The following is a 21,829-nucleotide window of genomic DNA, read 5'->3' on the forward strand; positions in this document are numbered from 1 at the left end:
CCAGGCTCCCCCGTCCCTGGGATTCTCCAGGCAAGAACACTGGAGTGGGTTGCCATTTCCTTCTCCAAAGCATGAAAGGGAAAAGTGAAAGTGAAGTCGCTCAGTCATGTCTGACTCTTAGCGACCCCATGGACTGCAGCCTACCAGGCTCTTCCATCCATGGGATTTTCTGGGCAACAGTACTGGAGTGGGGTGCCATTGCCTTCTCCAAGAAAAGTCTCCAAAAAGCACAAATTAAATGTTTTAAGATACATTTATTTTTTATTCGCCAAACAGTTAATAATGACTTATTACATACGTATTATATACTAGCACTAGAAATAGCAATCCACTCCAGTGTTCTTGCCTGGGGAATCCCAGGGACGGGGGAGCCTGGTGGGCTGCCATCTATGGGGTCGCACAGAGTCGGACACGACTGAAGCGACTTAGCAGCAGCAGCAGAGATGAGTAAGACAAAAAGCGGTATGAAAACTTGTACAATTCTCATGGAAGTTATTTTCTACTACACTTTTTTGTAAAATCCATAACCACTCCATGTTCAGAAGCTTTAAAAAAACGGTAAATGTTTGTCAGATTAATGGGTTAATAGATACTTACCCATGGTTTGGTGAGAAAGGATAAAATTTTAAAACTGACTCTGCAGTTTTCCAATAGAATTTCAGTGCTTGCATTGTATCTTGATTGTTTACCCATTTGTTTTAATTACCAGACGGCACAGTTGCAAACGGCAATGATCATGCCTCGCTTAGTGTCTGGCACATAATAGGAGTTCAGTCCAATTTGCACAATAAATGAATGAGTGGAACTGAAAAGCGTTTCGCACTTGCACCATCAGGGACAAATTTGCATGATCTGTGACCCTAGATTATGTCTGTGATCAAAGCACTATGGTTGGATTTACATGTCTCCAAAAGAACAGCAAATACAGTAAATAGTAATCGAGGGTTCATTAATTTGTAGTTCAAGATAATTCTGTCTTCGCCTACCTGAAATCCTCTTTAGGATTAATAAAGAACATATTAAACAAATTATAATGGACTTTACAGCATTGATTGTCGTTAAGGGGCAGAAGGCTAGAACAACGATGCTTAACGTTTTAAAGAAATGTACAATAACGGATTGGATGCAGATGTATTATCTTAATAAGAAAGGTTCGTGCATTTAGTTAAATTCAGACATACAGATGTCCACGTAGACATGCTCGCTATTTTATACCATAAATATATGCTGAGATTTCTACCCAATAGCGATCAAGCACTGCGTGTAACACCAAAGAAACCTGCCGAGAATCTGTCCTCAGGATGCTTGGAATCGAACTGGGATTGGAAATGATGGAAGCATTTTTTGTAAGATGTAAGACTCCTACCCCCGACCCCTCCCCCAATAGACAATACATATGACGCGAAAGGTGAACAGAGAGCAACATCATTCTGTAATGACCACAATTTCTTGGAAGAAACACAAGTTTAATTTCGTTTCTGGGAAAAGAAAAGTCGTTTTCGATTTCATTCTGTCCAAGTCGCTCCCCTTCCCCCGCTGGAATCACCGTATCTCCTTCCAGAAGTCTCCCCGAGGGCTTGTTCTCCTCCGAGGCCTCGATTTCCCCTTCCGGCTCAAAGCTGAGGGGGCGCAGTCCTCGGGGAGGCGCGCGGCCTCGCCTTAGCTTTTGCCTGCGCGGCGCGGACCCTCGGAGGGGCCGCCGGGCCGACCCGCTCCCACCCAGGCGGCGGGAAGCGCGCTCCCGACCCGGGCCGACCCCGCGCCCCGCGGCCCCGGCGCGGCAGGCCGAGCGCGCCGCGGGGCCTTGTGGGGCGCGCGGCCCGGTCCTCCCCGCGCGCTGCGCGAGCGCGGACGGAAGCCGGCGCCCGGCGACCTTCCCTGGGCGGTCGGCCTTGGGCCGCCGGCGACGTCGCAGAGTTCCAGTCCCCGCGACCCCGTCCCCGCCTGCACCGGCTTCCCGCGGGTGGAGCCCTCCGTGCTGTGCGGGGTCCCCGAAGGTAGGTGGGGAGGCGCCGTGCACCGGGTCCCCTGTCTCCGCCTCCTCGCGTGCCTGGCGCGTGGCCTCGTTCGGAGACTCGTATCCGCGCCATGGGCCGCCCCACGCGGAGCCCTGCACGTGTCTCTCTACTCCATGCAGTGGATCGCGGCGGCGCTGGAGCTTTTGGAGTTAGACTCCGACCTGTGCCTCCAAATGTGTGGGCGTCCCGGGTGTGTTCTAACCTCCAGGTGTGTTCAAGCCTGGCTTGACGGCCTCCCCCCGCCAACCGCCCCTCCCCAAAACAAAAGAAAAAAATGGTTCCCTCCTGGGGGGAGGAAATGCCTTTGTTTGGAGGCCATTGCTGAGGTTGGTAAATCACTGCCTTGTGCACATTTTTTAATTTATTTTTTAAAAAATATTTATTTGGCTGCCTGGTTCTTAGTTGCAGCACGTGGAATCTTCCTTGAGGCCTGGGGATCTTGGGGTTTGTAGGAACTAGTTCCCTGACCAGGGGTGGATATCCACCCCCCTCTGTTGAAGTGTGGAGTCTTAGCCACACCAGGGACCACCAGGTCCCCAACACATCTTTTATTGAGCCCCCATTATTTTGAAGGAACCACAGTCCATCCTAAAGGAGATCACTCCTGGGTATTCATTGGAAGGGCTGATGTTGAAGCTGAAACTCTAATACTTTGGCCACCTGATGGGAAGAGCTGACTCATTTGAAAAGACCTTGATGCTGGGAAAGATTGAGGGCAGGAGGCGAAGGGGACAACAGAGGATGAGATGGTTGGATGGCATCACTGACTCAATGGACATGGGTTTGGGTGGACTCCGGGAGTTGGTGATGGACAGGGAGGCCTGGCGCGCTGCAATTCATGGGGTCGCAAAAGTTGAACACGACTGAGTGACTGAACTGAACTGAACTGATGTAAGGTGCTGTAGATGTCAGAGATGGCACACACATGGTCTCCTCCTTGAAAGACCTCCCAGGCCTAGGATAGAGATAGATGTAGAGTTAGGTAGGAAACATTCAGGGGCAGGGTGGGATTGCATTAGGAGATTCAAATAAAATGCTGCGGGGCAGATGGCTCCCTGGAGGAGGTGGTACCCTGACAGTGGCCGTAGGTACCAGATATTTAGGAAATAGAGGTAGAAGTGGGGAATACATTGCAAATGAAAAGGATGATAAGAGTAAAGGCAGGAAGGCAAGCATATGTGGAGGAGACAGTGTTTTAGTGTAAGTTGAATGTCTAATAAAAGTGGCAGCCAGTAAGATGGGACCAGTGGTTTGTACTGAATCATGAAAGGCTTTGTATAGCTTCATAGGCTGGAAGTTCAGAAACACATTTTGGACTTGTGGTCATCAGGAGCCATAGATTATAAAGACATGTACTGTTATTTAATATTCATAAAATGCTCATAATGTAGAAAAACTCATAACCTGGACCGTGTTCCTGAGCAGGGCATATTTTTCAAGAGCAATATTTGTCTCTAATTACATACACATTGATCACTTTCTTGGGATTGTTTGCAACTGCCTTTTTTCTACTTAAAATCAAGAGATTTACAGTGTTTCATGTGGCTATAGTGAGACTCAGTCACTTGGCAGAAAATTGTGTTAGCAACTATCCTACTTGTTCATATTGGGGAAGACTTACTGCTTTAGAAGTAAGTCTTTAGATCAAGTGCAATAAAGAGCCTGTATAATTTGGAACATGCGTAATCTGGATGACTTTCAGAGCAGGAATATGGACCCCAAATGACAAAATTAAGAGAGAAACCGGCAGTGATGGTCAGGAACACAAATTGATGACTCTGAATAAGATTTTTGCTCTTTTTTCATGAGTAATGGTGGGAAAACCAGTATTTGGAACCAGCCTTCCAAAACCAGTATTTTGGAGGCCTTGTCAAGATTTAGAAAACATTACCTTGAATATGTTTTAACATATATAAAGATGTCAGGAGTCCACTGGATATTGTGGTGAAGATCAGACAGAATAGCTCTTTCATGGGGCCTATATTTGTCATATGTAGGTTAAACTCTGCAATACAAAGGCACTTGAAGGTGAGGGCCAGAGTCACAATGTAATAGAACCAGTGAAGTTACTTTGGAGCATTATTGAGGTGAACCTATGACTTCCCTGTGCAGAATGGATTGGAGGGAGCCGAGAAGTCTGGCAGAAGACTGATGCAACCATAAAGACAAGAGGTGTTAATGGTTTGAGGAAGAAGATCAGTTTTTAGATATATTCGATTATAGAATTGACAGGGTATGGTATAGAAGAAGAATCAGGGGAATAGTGGCACTAAAGTCAGAGAGCAGAGCATTTTAAGAATAGAGGCATGGTTTTTAGAGTGAGGTCTGCAGAGTAATGGCAAGAGAATTTGCAAGTAGGCATCAGGTTTGTCTTTTTCAGCCTTTGTAAGAACAGCTAGGTGAGGTGGAGGTGATGGGATACTGTTTTGTTTTTTTCTTTTTTGCAGCTGGGAGCAACTTGTTTATGATTGTATATCAAAAGAAGTTAGGACAGAAGAAGAGAGTGAAAGAGCAGAGAGGAGGTAGTTTGGTGGTGAGGATACCAGGAGCTGGTATGCAGTTTGTGCATTTTCCTAGAGCCTAGCTCAGGACAGGAAGACATGGGCCATTAGTTTTGAGGAGCATATCATAGAATGATCAGGGTATTCTTACAAGCTATCGGAGTGCCTAGAATCCAGCTTGCTTACCTATCTATTCATTCATCAGGTCAGCCAGCTAATATATATATATATATATATATATATATATATATTTTAGTGCTTATTGTAGGTTCGCTGTAGCAATTTCTGCCCTGCACAGGCAGGTCAGGAGCTCAGTGGAACTCACTGAGGATCATTGCCATCAAAGGACCAAGGAAGTAAGGAATGACCCAGCTGCAAGTGTGATACAGGAGTATGGTGTGTTAAGAGCTATGTACTGGAGGGAAATGACTTGATCTAAGGATATCAAGGAAGGTGTTGTCAATGATAGAATGTCTAAGCTGGTACTTAACAGAAACCTCTCTTATTACCAGATCAGCCAGGCCTTCTCCATGCTGCCTCCTGTTATCATCTCATTCTTGGTTCTGAGTTCATTGGTGGACTCAAGTCTCCTTTCTCTCGACACTTGAAATGTGCATTGTGGTTAGTGGATGGGAAAACTTTCAGGAAACAAGGCTTGGCAAAGATCGTTCTCAAGCCAGCTATTGCTTCGTTATAGTGACTAAATATGAACTAAATGGCCGATTAATTTTATTCATGCTACATTGATTCCCATTTAGGGGATGAAAAGGGCTTGGGGAGTGGCAAATCAATGGTCAGCCACAGCCACCACTGAGCCTCTTAACATCCTTCAGAGGAACCACAGCCGGCACAGATCCTGTCACTTCATATTAGGAAATCTTGGTAACAGCCAATGAAAGCTAGTTTTTTTTTTTTTTTTTTTAACATTTAAAATTTTAATGCTCTGTGGGTCAAGTGATTGGGGAATAAGGATCCACTCCTGTTTCTCTCTGCAGGGAAGTGAAGGTACTATTGCTGCTATGATTTTGCATTTATATAGTACTTGAGTGTTGGCTAAGTGCTTTTACAATCAATTTTATTGTTCAATTTAAAAGATAGCCTAAAATCACCCCTGTCAAAACTTGTTTGGTGTGATTCAGCGAAAAGGATCGTTGGAAAAATGGGCCTTCCATGATATGGAAGAACTCTGATCAATCAAAAGACTAGATACAATATAAGAGAATGTGAACATCCTCTGAACAGAGTTAGCTGTTAATAGAAGGCATTAGCCATGTGACACTTTTTTATCTGCCTTTATAATGAAAGAAGAAAAAAATACAGAAACCAAACTTACGACAGTAGAAATGCAACTTGGCAGAAAGCCAACCTCCCTCATGACTTGGTTTGTAGCTAGGACACCCAGAGATGTTTGATGAGTGACAGTATGTTTCCTTTAATATATTTATTATTAAAGCATTAGGTTTTATTTAGAGCAAGTGTTGGCAAACTTCTGTACAGGACCAGTTAGTAATATATCAGGCTTTGCAGTCCTCCTGTAGCAACTCTGAGGCTGTAGCACTAAAGCAGCGATAGACCACACATAGGCTAATGGACATGGGTATTTCAATAAAAGATGGCTGATGGAAGCAAGGCCACACAGATTTGGCTCGTGGGTCATAGTTTGCAGTTCTCATCCATAGCACTTCTGAGGTTCCTTTACTGAACAGAGGGTGTTGTAGATTGGAATGATTGACAGTCAGCTGATGGACTTCTCTTGTTGGCAGTTGAGTCCCCCGGTCCAGCACAGCACCTGTCCAGTAGGAGATCATTAAATGTATCTGGTGAATGAAGGATCGCCTAACTAACATAGGCTAGATGGTTCTATATTCAGATTTTCAGGTCCTGTGCTGTGCTGTTCTGATTGACTTTTTGCGACCCTATGGACTGTAGCCCTCCAGGCTCCTCTGTCCATGGGGATTCTCCAGGCAAGAATACTGGAGTGGGTTGGCCATGCTTTCCTCCAGGGGAACTTCCTGACCCAGGGCTCAAAACCTCTTCTGTTACCCCTCCTGGCAGGTGGGTTCTTTACCACTAATGCCACCTGGGAAGCTCTTGTCTTCTATGGCACTTCTGTTTTGGGTAGAGCAATTACCTTGCAGCTGACTGCTTAGTTCAGAAAACAAATCCCGGAGAATGCCTGGAGAATCAGAAGGAAACAGCACTATATACACAAGGATGGTAAAAAAACTTGGGTCTGTGACTCTCATTTTCACTGTGTCCACTGAAAAGGCATGTTGCTCTATTTGGAAAGGATGTAGAGAGAAGGCAGCCCAGCCTCTTCCCTCATCTAGGACTTTTCCATTTGCCCTGTTTTCCATGGCTTTGCTGGCATTTGTGCTGGAAGTCTTCGTTTGGCCTCCCAGATCTCTCTGCCCCACCACTCTGCAGGTCCCACACCAGCCCCTGCTCCGCCTACAGTCATTAGGACGATGCTGGAGGATGGAAGGTCACAGCTCCTGCCGGGTGGGCCTGTGCTCCGCGGGTCTCTCTCCCAGTCCTGGTAACTGCCCCCTCCTCTCCTCCCTTTAGATCCAAGGGAAGTGGAGGATGCCCTTGGCCTCTGCTGTTGTTTCTGGTCCCCTGCACATTGTGTTTCCCCCTTAGGCTGCCCACACCTTTGGAAGTAGCTCTTTATTAAGCGCTCCTTCACATTACCCAGATTGAGGTACCAAAAGCTTTCTGCCTGGACCCTCATGGGTACCGTGTCCTCAACACTTTTTCAAAGGCATCTATTGTATATCACTGTCACTGAATGACTTTTAAGTCTCCCGATGTCAGTGGCTGTGGTCTCTGTTTCTTACAATCACAAGATCTCAGGGTGAAAATGGTCCTGATCCAGTTAATTTTCAAAGTTTGGGTGCATTCTGCCCCATGCCTGTCATCTCTCTCTGTGCTTGAATACCTCCCACAACAGGGAACTCACTCCTCCTAAAGCTCTCTCTCAGTCTTTAACACATCTGACAGAATACGTATCCACAACTTCCCCTCCCATCCTTGTCCGCTTCCTTGGGGTTTCATGGAACAAGCCCAGTTTACATTTTACTCCTCTGTCCCTCAGACAGCAGGTTTCTGAGTTCCTTTACCAGCTTTATCTGTTTAAACGTGGCGTGCCTAGGACAGAATCTCTTTTCTCCGGTGTTACCTGTTGAGTGTATGAACATGATAATTTTACCTAGAAGGCTTACTCCCTCCAGAGATTATGAGAAGGTCTGTACTTCATCATTCCTTGCTTGGAAATATAGACAATAAATCCACCTGCCCCCTGCCTCCACCTCCACCACCACACACATTCATGCTCCCCATTTCTGCTGATAAAGTGTCACATGTCATATGAACAGGGCTTCCCTGGTGGCTCAGCTGGTAAAGAATCTGCCTGCAATGCAGGAGACCTCGGTTCCATCCCTGGGTTGGTAAGATCCCTTGGAGAAGGGAACAGCTACCCACTCCAGTATTCTGGCCTGGAGAATTCCATGGACTGTATAGTCCCTGGGGTCACAAAGAGTCGGACACAACTTTCACTTGTTGTATGAACAGCTGTCTTAGATGAAGGTTTAATATTGTCCCTGTTATTAGATTTATCTATACTTACAGATTATCCATCAAGGGAATAAAGTAATTTATAAATTGTAGATCTTTAGAGGGCTGTGTCTGCTATCAAGTTTTCTTTTGCTTTTCCTCAAATATAAAATTTACTTTAATTATCCTCTAGTTATTTTGGTGGCACTATGTAAAATATTTTGCCTAACTTTTTGTTTAGGTTTCAAATCTGAACATCAGATATCAGACTCAAAGATTTCTTAGTATTTCTTTGTTTCTTTTTATTTTCTGGGCATTTACTCTGTATATGTCCTTCCTATACCTCTTGTATTTTGGAAATATAACAAAATATATTGAAATGCAATATTTTGGGGCTGATAATCAAATTGACTTTAAGGAAATGTTCTGAAGTGGGTTCTTAAGTGTATAATTTATTTAAGTCAATTTTTATAATGAAAATCCAATTTATTTTCTAACAGGCCTCCAAAATATCTGTCAGCTTCTTTAATTCTTCCTTCTGATTTATTCACTGAGCTCATTCCCCATTTCGTTTTTGATTAGATTGCCTTCACCCTGGCAGAACTCTGGAAAATAAATCTTTTTGTATTTAATGTGTGCTTTGGTTTAATCTGGATGAATAGTAGAATGAAAACAACTCATTAGAAAGTAATTTTGATTGTTGGAAAGAGAGATGTGACTTTCTTAATCTCTAATAATTGCTAGGAAATGTATTTCAGAGACTGCTTGCTCACGGTCGCTTTACCCACACCTTCCTTCTACTTTCATGAATAGCTTTTTTCTCACAGGATTAAAAAACAAAAAAAACATACTTATGATTCTTTACAAATCCCCACAAATGGGTTTAGAGTAGGAGATTATGACCCATTTCTTTTTATCTCTGGAACAATGGTAAGAGAAAGCTACTTTCTTTCTCTTCTGAACTGCTTTTATACTTTATCCAAAGTTGCTATTCATGCATTCAGTTCAGTTGCTCAGTCATGTCCGACCCTTTGCAACCCCATGGACTGCAGCACATCAGGACTCCTTGTTCATCACCAACTCCCAGAATTTACCCAAACGCAATGTTCATTGAGTCAGTGATGCCATCCAACCATCTCATCCTCTGTCGTCCCCTTCTCCTCTCACCTTCAATCTTTCCCAGCATCAGGGGCTTTTCCAGTGAGTCAGCTCTTTGCATCAGATGGCCAAAGTATTGGAGTTTCAGTTCAGCATCAGTCCTTCCAATGAACATTCAGGACTGATCTCCTTTAGGATGGACTGGTTGGATTTCCTTGCAGTCCAAGGGATTCTCAGGAGTCTCCTCCAGCACCACAGTTCAAAAGAATCAATCCTTAGGCGTTCAGCTTTCTTTATAGTCCAACTCTTACATCCATACATGACCACTGGAAAAACCATAGCCTTGACTAGATGGACCTTTGTTGACAAACAAATGTCTCTGCTTTTGAATATGCTGTCTAGGTTGGTCATAACTTTCCTTCCAAGGAGTAAGCGTCTTTTAATTTCATGGCTGCAGTCACCATCTGCAGTGATGTTGGAGCACAAACAAATAAAGTCTGGCAATGTTTCCACTGTTACCCCATCTATTTGCCATGAAGTAATGGGATGGACTCAATAAAGGACAGAAATGGTATGGACCTAACAGAAGCAGAAGATAGTAAGAAGAGATGGCAAGAATACACAGAAGAACTATACAAAAAAGATCTTCATGACCCAGATAATCACAATGATGTGAGCACTGACCTAGAGCCAGACATCCTGGAATGTGAAGTCAAGTGGGCCTTAGAAAGCATCACTACGAACAAAGCTAGTGGAGGTGATGGAATTCCAGTTGAGCTATTTCAAATCCTGAAAGATGATGCTGTGAAAGTGTTGCACTAAATATGCCAGCAAATTTGGAAAACTCAGAAGTGGCCACAGGACTGGAAAAGGTCAGTTTTCATTCCAATCCCAAAGAAAGGCAATGCCAAAGAATGCTCAAACTACTGCACAATTGCACTCATCTCACATGCTAGAAAGTAATGCTCAAAATTCTCTAGGCCAGGCTTCGGCAATATGTGAACCGTGAACTTCCTGATGTTCAAGCTGGTTTTAGAAAAGGCAGAGGAACCAGAGATCAAATTGCCAACATCCACTGGATCATAGAAAAAGCAAGAGAGTTCCAGAAAAGCATCTATTTCTGCTTTATTGACTATGCCAAAGCCTTTGACTGTGTAGGTCACAATAAACCGTGGAAAATTCTGAAAGAGATAGGAATACCAGACCACCTGACCTGCCTCTTGAGAAATTTGTATGCAGGTCAGGAAGCAACAGTTAGAACTGGACATGGAACAACAGACTGGTTCCAAATAGGAAAAGGAGTACGTCAAGGCTGTATATTGTCACCCTGTTTCTTCAACTTATATGCAGAGTACATCATGAGAAACGCTGGACCGGAAGAAACACAAGCTGGAATCAAGATTGTCAGGAGAAATCTCAATAACCTCAGATATGCAGATGACACCACCCTTATGACAGAAAGTGAAGAGAAACTCAAAAGCCTCTTGATGAAAGTGAAAGTGGAGAGTGAAAAAGTTGGCTTAAAGCCATTAAAGCTCACATTCAGAAAACGAAGATCATGGCATCCCGTCCCATCACTTCATGGGAAATAGATGGGGAAACAGTGGAAACAGTGTCAGACTTTATTTTTATGGGCTCCAAAATCACTGCAGATGGTGACTGCAGCCATGAAATTAAAAGACGCTCACTCCTTGGAAGGAAAATTATGACCAACCTAGATAGCATATTCAAAAGCAGAGACATTACTTTGCCAACAAAGGTCCGTCTAGTCAAGGCTATGGTTTTTCCAGTAGTCATGTATGGATGTGAGAGTTGGACTGTGAAGAAGGCTGAGTGCCGAAGAATTGATGCTTTTGAACTGTGGTGTTGGAGAAGACTCTTGAGAGTCCCTTGGACTGCAAGGAGATCCAACCAGTCCATTCTGAAGGAGATCAGCCCTGGGATTTCTTTGGAAGGAATGATGCTGAAGCTGAAACTCCAGTACTTTGGCCACCTCATGTGAAGAGTTGACTCATTGGAAAAGACTCTGATGCTGGGAGGGATTGGGGGCAGGAGGAGAAGGGGAAGACAGAGGATGAGATGGCTGGATGGCATGACTGACTCAATGGATGTGGGTCTGAGTGAACTCCGGGAGTTGGTGATGGACAGGGAGGCCTGGCGTGCTGCGATTCATGGGGTCGCAAAGAGTTGGACACGACTGAGCGACTGAACTGAACTGAAATGAACTGAATGGGACCAGATGCCATGATCTTCATTTTCTGAATGTTGAGCTTTAAGCCAGCTTTTTCACTCTCCTCTTTCACTTTCATCAAGAGGCTCTTTAATTCTTCTTCACTTTCTACCATAAGGGTCGTGTCATCTGCATATCTGAGGTTATTGATAATTCTCCTGACAATCTTGATTCCACCTTGTGCTTCCTCCAGCCCAGCGTTTCTCATTATGTACTCTGCGTATAAGTTAAATAAGCAAGGTGACAATATACAGCCTTTATGTACCCCTTTTCCTATTTGGAACCAGTCTGTTGTTCCATGTCCATTTCTAACTGTTGCTTCCTGACTAGTTGATGTTTCATTTATTTTCTTATTTATTGGCCTCCCCCAGAAAGAAAGCTTCTGAGGGAAAGTGAAAGTGAAAGTGAAGTCGCTCAGCCATGTCTGACTCTTTGCAATCCAGTGGACTGTAGCCCATCATGCTCCTCTGTTCATGGGATTTTCCAGGCAAAAGTACTGGAGTGGGTTGCCATTTTCTTCTCCAGAGGATCTTCCTGACCCAGAGATTGAACCCAGGTCTCCCGCATTGTAAGCAAGATGCTTTACTGTCTGAGCCACCAGGGCATCCTCATTTCCAGTGCCTGGCACAACTGATAAATGCGTTGTGTGTTTTTGGGCAGAATATAAGTTTCTCATGATAATCTGCCTTTTTATGCCAGTGCACAAAAGCTTACATATTTCCCAAGAAATTGCTGCTTTCTAAAAAGCTGTTTCTTTTATAAATATGGTTCCTAAAGCATCCACTCTTGTACGATTGTCTTGTTTTCTAACTAAAAAAAAAATCATCTGTTATCAAATTATCAAAATAAACAGATTATCCATCTATTTATCTGATAATAACTAAGCACTATTTCATCTATATAATGAATAGAATTTTTAAAATTACATATATTACCAATAAATTCTTTTCAAGGTCAGTTTCCCAACACCAAAATTGTGATTTAGAATGTACTGCATGCATACAGGCAAATAACTGTAGCATCATTACATATAGCAAATAAAGCAGTGTTTCGGCTTAAAGACCCCAAAGGTACATTTCTCACTAGGTTGCTGATGTAAAAATCTTTCGTGATAAATAATGGACAAATTCCCAGTTTGCCAGCGTACTCCAAAAATATGAGTACAGCGTAAAATCACCGAGAAGGGCACTGATTCAAACTACTTGGCAGTAAGCTGGCTTCTTTCATTATTAATGTGCTTACCTCCTTTTCATCACTCATTGATAACAAGTGAAACTTCAGTAAAGAATTAAGGAAACAAACTTCCGAGAATAGTTACAGTGTTCTGAATAAATATTTTATCAGTGTTATTTTGCATGTTTTCTACTTTCCAGTAATTTTAGTATGATTTTCTGATTGGGGTCCGTCACATCGCTGGCCTAATATGGGAATCATATGCAAGTATCCCCTTACTTTCCCTCTTTCCAATCAGGCAGGAAGACCCACCGTGTTACGGACATCTTTGAGGGCATCTTGTATTCTGTGTGTACATGTTAGCACCTGGCCTGGCTCTCCTTTCAGTCCTTCCCTCTTTGGTGTCAGCAATCCCTAACTCCTGCCTAGCAAAATTCTCTTCCTAAAACATTAGTAGCAGTGTTGCACTCATCCACTCCAAAGACCATGCCTGTTTCCAGCCATCCACAGCAGTGAGTTCAGTCTCCTCTAATTGACCTTCAAGATCCCAACTTCCCTATTCTATATTATTTCCCTTTCATTCCCCAAATACCGTATTCTTGTCAGAAATCCATGCCCTCTCCCACAAAGAGGCATGCTATTACCTACTGGCTGCCCGTACTGTCCACCCCATCAAAGTTTGTCCCTCCTTTACCTGAGTCCTCATCCTTCCGATCTTCCAGGCTGGCTGCGGAGTTCTGTTCCTCCTGTTCACATGAGCCCACAAGTGTCTCTTTCCCTGAGTTCTTACTGGGTTTTTGCTGTGCAGAGAGAGGCACAGGCTTTGGAGACAGCGGGCTGGCGTTGACTCATTGACCCATACAAGCCTCAAGTGGACCAAGTGTTGCATTGTTTACTGTGTGCCTGACAGAGTACGTAGGGGTCATGTGCCTTGACTCACTTTGTCTCCTTAGTTTAGAAGTTGAGTATTCTTTGAGTTCCATTTTACAGATTAGCAAACTGAGGCACAAAGAGGTTGAGTAACCTGTCTAAGGTCACACAGGGAAGCCTGCCTCCCAAACCTGCTCTCCTGTTCCCTATGCTGTCCTTGCCTCTTGAACACGTATTTGAAATTATTTCTGATGGGAGTTTTTCAGAGTTGATTAGTATGCAGTACTGCGCATGCCTGTCTCACTAGGCCGTCTTTGGGGGTGAAAAATCCCTTATCTAGCAGTGCTTGTGGAGATAGTGGGCCTTCCATTGTGTGTGTGGGGGATGTGTGTGCACACGCGCACATGCCCGCTGCTGTGGTGAAAGCCTGAGATGAATGTCAAAGTAGACACAAGGTGACCACACGGCAATTCAGGGAGGTCCACTCCTGGCCAGGTTACATTCAGTTCCGATGGCCAGGCTTCAGAACTGTATCGCAGAAAGAACGTGCGGAGAGATGACAGTTAAAAAGTCCAGTTCCATCACTTGTTAACCAGATAGCCTTGAGAAAGCTACCTTCTTAACTTGTTTCCTTAACTTCAAAAAATGATACTAAATTCTACAACACATAATCATTTTTTCAAATTTTCTTGAAGTGTAGTTGACTTACAATGTTGTGTTAATTTCTGCTATATAGCAACGTAGTTCGGTTATGTACACATTCTTTTTTGTGTTCTTTTCCCTTTTGGTTTATCACAGGGTACTGATAAGGATTGATAAGGATATTGATAAGGATATTGACAGGAACTGTAGTTCCCTGTGCTGTACCCTGGGAGCTTGTTTGCCCAGTCACAGAATTATTAAATGAGGTCTTACACGAGGTGCTGGCTGTACAGTGAGTGCACAGTGGCTCGTGGCGGAGGTGTTCAAGAGATGTTGATGTTTCCCTTCAAGGCTTCACGCTGAGGTCGGGCTCAAGGCCTTCCTGCCGCTGATACCTTTTCCTTTGTCCATATATATCTAAGTAAGCCTTCAGTTCCGTAACTCCTCCGGGTTTAGCCTTGTTTCCGTGAGCTGTTTCACTTCTAACCTTTTCTGTAGTTATTCACGTAGGGCATGGCTTGATCTTCCCAAGCCCAGCGCTGGAAATAGTAGCCGATGAGGGCAAAGTCCACAAATACGGTGCGCTCACTCTCTTGTCTAGTAGAGGAGCAAGACCCCAAATGGCTGTTGATCCTGCCTTGGGATCTGTGTGTTTCCCAGTGCTGTGGAAATGCAGACGAAGGAGCAGGGGGTGGTGCCTGGGTGAGGAAGGCAGGAGGGGTGAATTCAGAAGACTTGAGACCAGGCAGCGGAAAGAGGCAGTGAAGGGCGAGTGAAGAGTTTGCAGGCAGGGCTCAGGGAAGGGTGTTGCTGTCAGGGCGGACACACCATGGGTCACGGAGGAGGCCCACCATCATGAGAGTGTGTGCTTTGTTCCTCCAGGACTAGATTGCAAACCTGAGAAGTCAAGTGTTTGGTTCTCAGCAGAAATCAGTTGTGCAAGTAGAGATCTAGCTTAAAAGAAATTTTGGGAAAAAAAAGATTTTAATTGTTTTTCCATTATTCCATCTGAGTCATCACTGAGACCTGACAGTTCAACAACTTAATACCATCTGGTGACATGAAGAGAAAGGTTCAAGGGTCGTAATTGATCATGTTCATCATGGGATTGGAGGTTTAGTGCTGAGTGTCACCGAAGAGAGATTTTGACAAATCACATGCAACCAGGAGAGGCCGCCAGAGTGAAAAGAGGCTTACTGTTCAGATGTTATGAGAAATGGGTCTGGGGGATTTTATAAAGGGAGACAGTGATTGCTTACTTCAAATCCTTGGAGGGTGATTTGGGAAAGTGAACTTTATATTATTTTTGCTTTCAGGGTGGACCTGGGATTAATAGAAGCAGACATTATAGAGTGTCTGGCAGGACTGGCTAAGAACTGATGGTTAGGGAATCCCATTTTCAGTATGGTGTTATCTGTTGAGACTGGGCTGGATTCCTGATGCTGTCTTTGGTGACAGGTTGGATCATCCCTTCTGACAGTACGCCCTTGAGAGTCCATGAGATATATCCAACAGAGTTTTGGTACGAAATGTACTTATTGAAATAGATTATCTGTGCCCAGATATGCTAATTTAATGTGATCGCATGGCAGATGATACAGAAAGATGGAAGTTTTTAGAATGGGATTGTATCTTCATTTCCTCCTTTGAGGCTTTGAGCAGTTTACTCCCTGAGCCCCTGTGTGCATACTGATAGAGCAGGGTATTAATAGCAGCTATGTCACAGGGCGATTGGGAGGATCAATATAATGATGGATATGCATCCATACATATCCTGTTGTCTCAAACAAATACTGTTATTGGAAATAAGTTTTCTGTCTGTAATGTATCATACCATGACTTTCTAAAAGTATTGAGCACCCTGCCGCAGAAATAAAATATTGCCTGAGTTTTTCCTAAAACACTCTCTTTTTTTTTATCAATCATACCCATTCTTGAATGTTTTCTCAATGAATAATAAATGTTAGTTTATCCCGAATGAGAAAAGAATGATGGAAATTAATCTAAAATTGCATAACTCACTCTCTGCCATCCAGAAGCATCTCCAGATTTTAGCCTAAAGATGCCACATTCTATGGTTATTTCTCCTTTATTTTCTATTAGCACACACACATATGCATAAAATGCTTGACCCTTATAAGAAATATATGAAATTATTTTGCTTATTAAAAGGTAATTTAAAAGTAACCATGGGCTTTCTAGTTTATAATTTTGAAGTAGATGTTTAAGAGTGGGTGTGTTTGTGTATACACAGACACTCAAGAATTTGCATATAAATGCACATTAAATACAGGTGTAGATTGTTAGGCGTTCTTTCTTATGCTGAAGTACTGAGTTTTTAATAATTGTTTCATTTAAGAAAATGTTGATATTTCCTTTCATAAGTTTTAAATTGGCACTTCATATATTTAAAAGATGAACTTTTCTGCATATTTCCTGGTGATTCAAAGAGATATAATATGAAAGGATCAGGCTAAGAAGCTGGCTGTTTAAATATTTTTTAAAACTATTATGGTTAGTATCATCCTGTTGTCATTTAATATTCTATAGCAATTCAGCTTCGGATATTGAACTCTTCTCACCACTGAGTGTAAGAGTAAAAACAGAAAAACAAATGTGCACACATTATTTATATCTATTCATATTTTATACACATGCTCCCAAACACACATGTCTGTATTAGCTGAACTGACTGACCTTTGTGTGCCAGGCCCTGTGTTAAGTCCTTTAACACGGATTTTCTCCTTTAATTTAAGGCACCGTGAGGTGACTTACGTAATTTGCGTCATTTTTCAGATAAGCAAACTGAGGCTTGTAGAGTGTGCAGAGTGTGTATAAATAGTGGAGACTGGGTTCTAACCCAGCTGTCTGACCTCTGGAACTTCTGATTGCCATATTGCCCTGCCCGGGTGCTTGGGTAATCATGGAATTGGAACAGCCGTCTGTCCATCTGTACGTATAGCCTGCACATCAATGCTAAAATCTGTCTTCATCTCAGACAGTAGATGGCCGCTCAGCCTCTACCTGAATAACTCCTGTAATTGGCACTTCATAACTTCACAAGCCAGCCCATCCCGTTGTTGGCTAGCTCCTGTCACTGGATTTCATTCATCCAGTTGCTGGAGAGTTGTCTCCCTGTGATTTCGAGTTATTGGGCCCAGTTCTGCCTTCTGGGGCATGCAGAACGCCAGTGTCTCCTCTTCCTGAAGGCAGCCCTTCAAATTCTGTGCTTCCTGGAGGCTTCTCTCTTCAGTTCCATGTGCTGCCTTCCGAGCCCTCACCCTTACAGTCACCTTTCTGACATCCAGGTTTAACGGGTTGTTTCTAATAAGTTGCGATAACAGCGCTGGAAGCAGTAGAAAAACCGGGTGCAGTTGAAAACCTTCTGGACGGAGCTGGAGCCCCTGGAGGAGGGTGTCAGCACTGCCGCTCCCTGTGTGATGGGCAGGTGGTGACATAGCTGAGCGTCAACACCCTCATGAAACACTGGCGTGATACGTGCCCTAAAATCCCGCTTTGTTATGGGGGTCACATCAGGTTGTTCTGGGGAGAGTGCTCTGTGCACCCCAGCCCCAGCCTGTCCTTGGCCTCCTCTTTCACCCTCCCTTCTGCCTGTTTCAGCACAACTTGCTCCCTCATCTTCCGCTGCATCTTTGCTCAGTCATGTCATCTGCTCATTGATCCCTTTCTTGACCTTTATATTTTAAATGGCAGCTGATCCCCTATCTTCTCTTGCCATCGTACCTACAGTAGTTTTCTCAGCTGTCTATGACAATTCAGTGTACATCATTTTACATGTATTTATTCTGTGACTCTCCCTGCTTCCCCCGCCACCGCCCCCCCACCCCAGGAGAATGTAAGAAATAAGAAATGTGAGCTCCAGAATGCATCTGTTTTCATCACCGCTATATTCTCTGGACAGAGCAGGTCATAAAAAATACTTGGTGAATAAATGAATGAATTACCATTACGTTTATGTTTCTGATGTGGTTTCACCATCAAAAAGCCCAGTGAGGTGCTACTGTGTTTTTTTTTTTTTTTAACAGAAGAAAAGTACAGCTGGCAAATTTATTAATTGCTCTTTTAATATTTCAGTTTCATAAATTCATTTGTCAGTTGATTTCCTTGTGCTTTAAGGGTATTTTCTCACAGAGCAGTTATCTGAGCTGGACTCCTGGAGTGAAATATTAACATTTACAACTTAAAATGTTACTGAAAATGAAGAAAATGTAATTTATCGTGGGCTTCAATTTCAGATGACTCAAGTTCAGACTTTGGTGGGCAAATGCATTCAAATTTTTTTTTCAAGTAGCAGCAAGTCATTGAATTTCCTGTTTATATGCTCACTGTAGCTGTTCCATCATTCCCATTTCTGATGGTGTATCTCACAGCTACAAGATCTCTCTTTAGAGTGATCACAGCCCCCATTTGTTAGCTGGTTGTGTGTTAGTATGGTTCTGGAGTTACTGGATGAAGGGGAATTAACAGGGCAAGAGTGGCAGAAATGCAGATGCATTCAGACATCTGAAGGGTGCTGATGTCTCAGCTTGATCCTCTGGATTAACAGTCTAGAAACATGTTTTCTGCCTAAATCAAGTTCTCAGGGTTGGGATGAGAAAACCTCATTCATCGACATGAAGGAGGTGGTGAAGTCATGGTTATTAGGAGGGCACGAAGTGCCACGTTTCCAGACTGCCTGTCTCTTGTGGTGCAGAGACTTGTATGTTGAAGCCTGGTCGGCCTGGACTAAAGTGACCTAAGTTAGCAGAACACCTGATTGTAGCAGCTGATCTGACTCCTGGCAGACTGAAGAGGGAGGAATTAACTCAAAGCAAAAAAAAAAAAAGTCTTGAGTTGCAGGAAAAAAAAAATCCACTCTCCTTCTGCTAGAGAGTTGACTCTAGACCTATGAATTATTGACACATGCTTGTTTGTTGTTGAATGTTTGCACGTCTCCCCAGATCAAATAATGCTGTCAGCAGTTAGTGCTGGGGCACACTGTCCTGAATTTAAAGCTGCAGAATCAGGTTTATTTGAAGTGCCCGAAAAATCCCACAGCTGCTTATTGAAACTAATTTTCAATTTGCTCTTCAGTGTATTTAATCACTGAGGAGCTTTCAGTGCTGCAAATCTGTCATTGCTAAATACCAAACCATTGCAAATAACCTTGGAATGGGAGAATAATGACCCAATGAATGAGTTTGTTTACATTCTGTTTTAAATGAGAAGGGAGATATGTTATAGAAGAATATAACATTTGCAGTAGATGCATGAAAACTGTGTTTATGATTTTACAAAATACATTGAAATTAAAGTAATTTCATCATGGATACAAGGTCAGTATAAACTTTAATTAATAACAGCGATCATAGTAGAAGCTCTTGTTAAGTAAACAAATACCTTGTCTAGGGAAGGAACATTTGGGGACGGAATTGAATAATTGTTTTTCTACTTACACCAGAACTGCATTTGGAGTCAGACTTACTAATTGGATGTCAAGGAAGACGTTGATCACTGTAATGGGCAAACTTAAAAACTGGGTAGAAGAACACAAAGTTAGGAATCATGTGGTTGCAGGACTCATTTTTCCCCTCCACACGAATGGGAGCCTGGTGGGCTGCCGTCTATGGGGTCACACAGAGTTGGACATGACTGAAGTGACTTAGCAGCAGCAGCAGCAGCAGCAGCATACCCACTCCAGTGTTCTTGCCTGGAGCATCCCAGGGACGGGGGAGCCTGGTGGGCTGCCGTCTATGGGGTCACACACAGTCGGACACGACTGAAGCGATTTAGCAGCAGTAGCAGCAGCCATTACTCTGTCATCCAGCTGGCAAAGGGCAGAGCTGATTCAGACTGCAGGCTCTCTATTCTGACATCTGGCCCTTAGTCCCTCTGCTCTCTAATTCATTTGAGAAAATTTATTTGGACCCTTTTGGGAGTGTTGGTGAAAGAGTGAAAAAATGGAAGGTGAGATAACCCGTGATCCCCACCAGAGAGAAAAAAAGCAAGCAGATAGTTATTAAGAGTCAGAATTAGGGGTTCAGGTGAGGAGTACTCCAGCAACTGTTGGGAAAAGAGAAAATGACTGTTGGCTGAAGTGATTAAAGAAGGCTTCCTGGAAGAAGGGGTTTATCCCCTAAGTGCTCAGTAGCACTTTTGGCCACACACATTGTATCCTTTAGTGTTCAGGTTCTGATAATTTTATGAATTGCACCCAAGTAAAATTCTAGCCTTGTTTATCTTTAAGTGGGTTTTTTACATTAAAAAAAAAAACCAGTTCAAATATGTGCCTATGTTCAATGTTGCATATAGTTCATTTCTGACAGTTGATAGAACTTATTGATTGTGCCTCCTAAAAGTGGAAGCAGACAATATTAGCTTATTAATGATGTCTTCTGTATAGATGTGAAACAGAGTTCAGAGGGATGTGGAAGAAGCAGAGGTCATTAGAGGTGTGTAGGAAAAACTGAGAGACGGTATATAAAGACCGCTCTCCATGTTTCATGGTGACACCCGCGGTAAATACTTCCTTTAGCAGTTGGGTTGGCCTTGACTATGTTAATTCTTTTCATGAATTTGAAAACTTCACCATTGAACTCTGTTTGTATTTATTTTTAGTTATTTAAAAATAGTTGTTTATTTATTTGGCTGTGCTGGGTCTTAGCTGCAGCATCTTCGGTCATTGTTGCAGCATGCAGAGTCTTTTTAGGTGGAACATGTGGAATCTAGTTCCCAGACCAGGGATTGAACCTAGGTCCCCTGCTTTGAGAGCATGGAGACTTAGCCACGGGACCACAGGGAAGTCCCTGAACCCTTCTTTGTAAATCATATGTAAGATATTCAGTCATTGCAATAGAAAATAAAATCTTTAAAATACATATATGCTGTAACATTTTTAGACATACAAAAAGCATAAAGAATAATGCAACAAATGCTAGTTTTTTAAGTCCAGCTTAAAAAACTAGATCTTTGCAAGGCAGGAAAAACCCTTCCTTTTTCTGATTTCACCCCTTCTTCCCCTGCAGGAATAATCAGTTCTAAATTTGGAATATATTACCCGATGCATTTCTTTGTATTTTTCCTATATGTGGTTATATATCTAACAATGTATAGTACTCCTTATATAAATTACATCAAGTAATATGAATTTTTAATTGTTTTATTCTTTTAACTATGAGATTCCTTCATTTTCATGTGTATAGCTTCAGTTCATTTGTTTTTTATCCCTTAGTAATATTTGATTGTGTCAGTTTATTTCAATTTATTTAGGTGTTTTTCTATTAGCATATATTTAAGTTGTAATTTTCATCAGAAACAATGAAGTTGTGAACAGTTTTGAATATGTCTCGTCATATATATATATATATATGTACATCTTTCATATGTTTACAGACCATTTTCTCACCTTTACTGTGACTTGCTTATTCATCTCTTTTGCCTATTTTTCTAATGCGTAATCTTTTCTTTACTCATTTATAGACTTTTTTTTTATAGATTGTGAATATAGATCCTTTGTTGACTATATGTGTTGAAAATATCTTCGCTAGACTGTGGGTTACCATTTGTTTTTTTGTGGTGTCTTATTCTGAACAGACTTAAACTGTTGATATAGTAAGATTTGTTATTTTGCCCTCTATCACTTATACCATGTGTCTGGTTTAAGAATTCTTTCATATTAAGGGAATAAAATTTAATGTAAAGGTACTCCTTAAATATAAAGATGGAAAACATGATTTCTTTTT

At 42.6% G+C, this 21,829-nt stretch overlaps 1 protein-coding gene across 1 annotated transcript in view; it reads left to right on the forward strand.

The window, feature by feature from the left end:
* Positions 1-1,927: 1,927 nt before the first annotated feature.
* The window catches only part of MEI4 (meiotic double-stranded break formation protein 4), a 251,998-nt gene continuing 232,096 nt past the window's right edge, over positions 1,928-21,829 (forward strand). Inside the window, exon 1 of the mRNA XM_061427259.1 lies at positions 1,928-1,997. The gene's annotated coding sequence lies outside the window, so the exon portion shown is untranslated. The remainder of the gene's footprint in view (positions 1,998-21,829) is intronic.

The sequence above is a fragment of the Bos javanicus genome, chromosome 9 (assembly GCF_032452875.1).
Source record: "Bos javanicus breed banteng chromosome 9, ARS-OSU_banteng_1.0, whole genome shotgun sequence".
NCBI classification, from domain to species: Eukaryota; Metazoa; Chordata; class Mammalia; order Artiodactyla; family Bovidae; genus Bos; species Bos javanicus.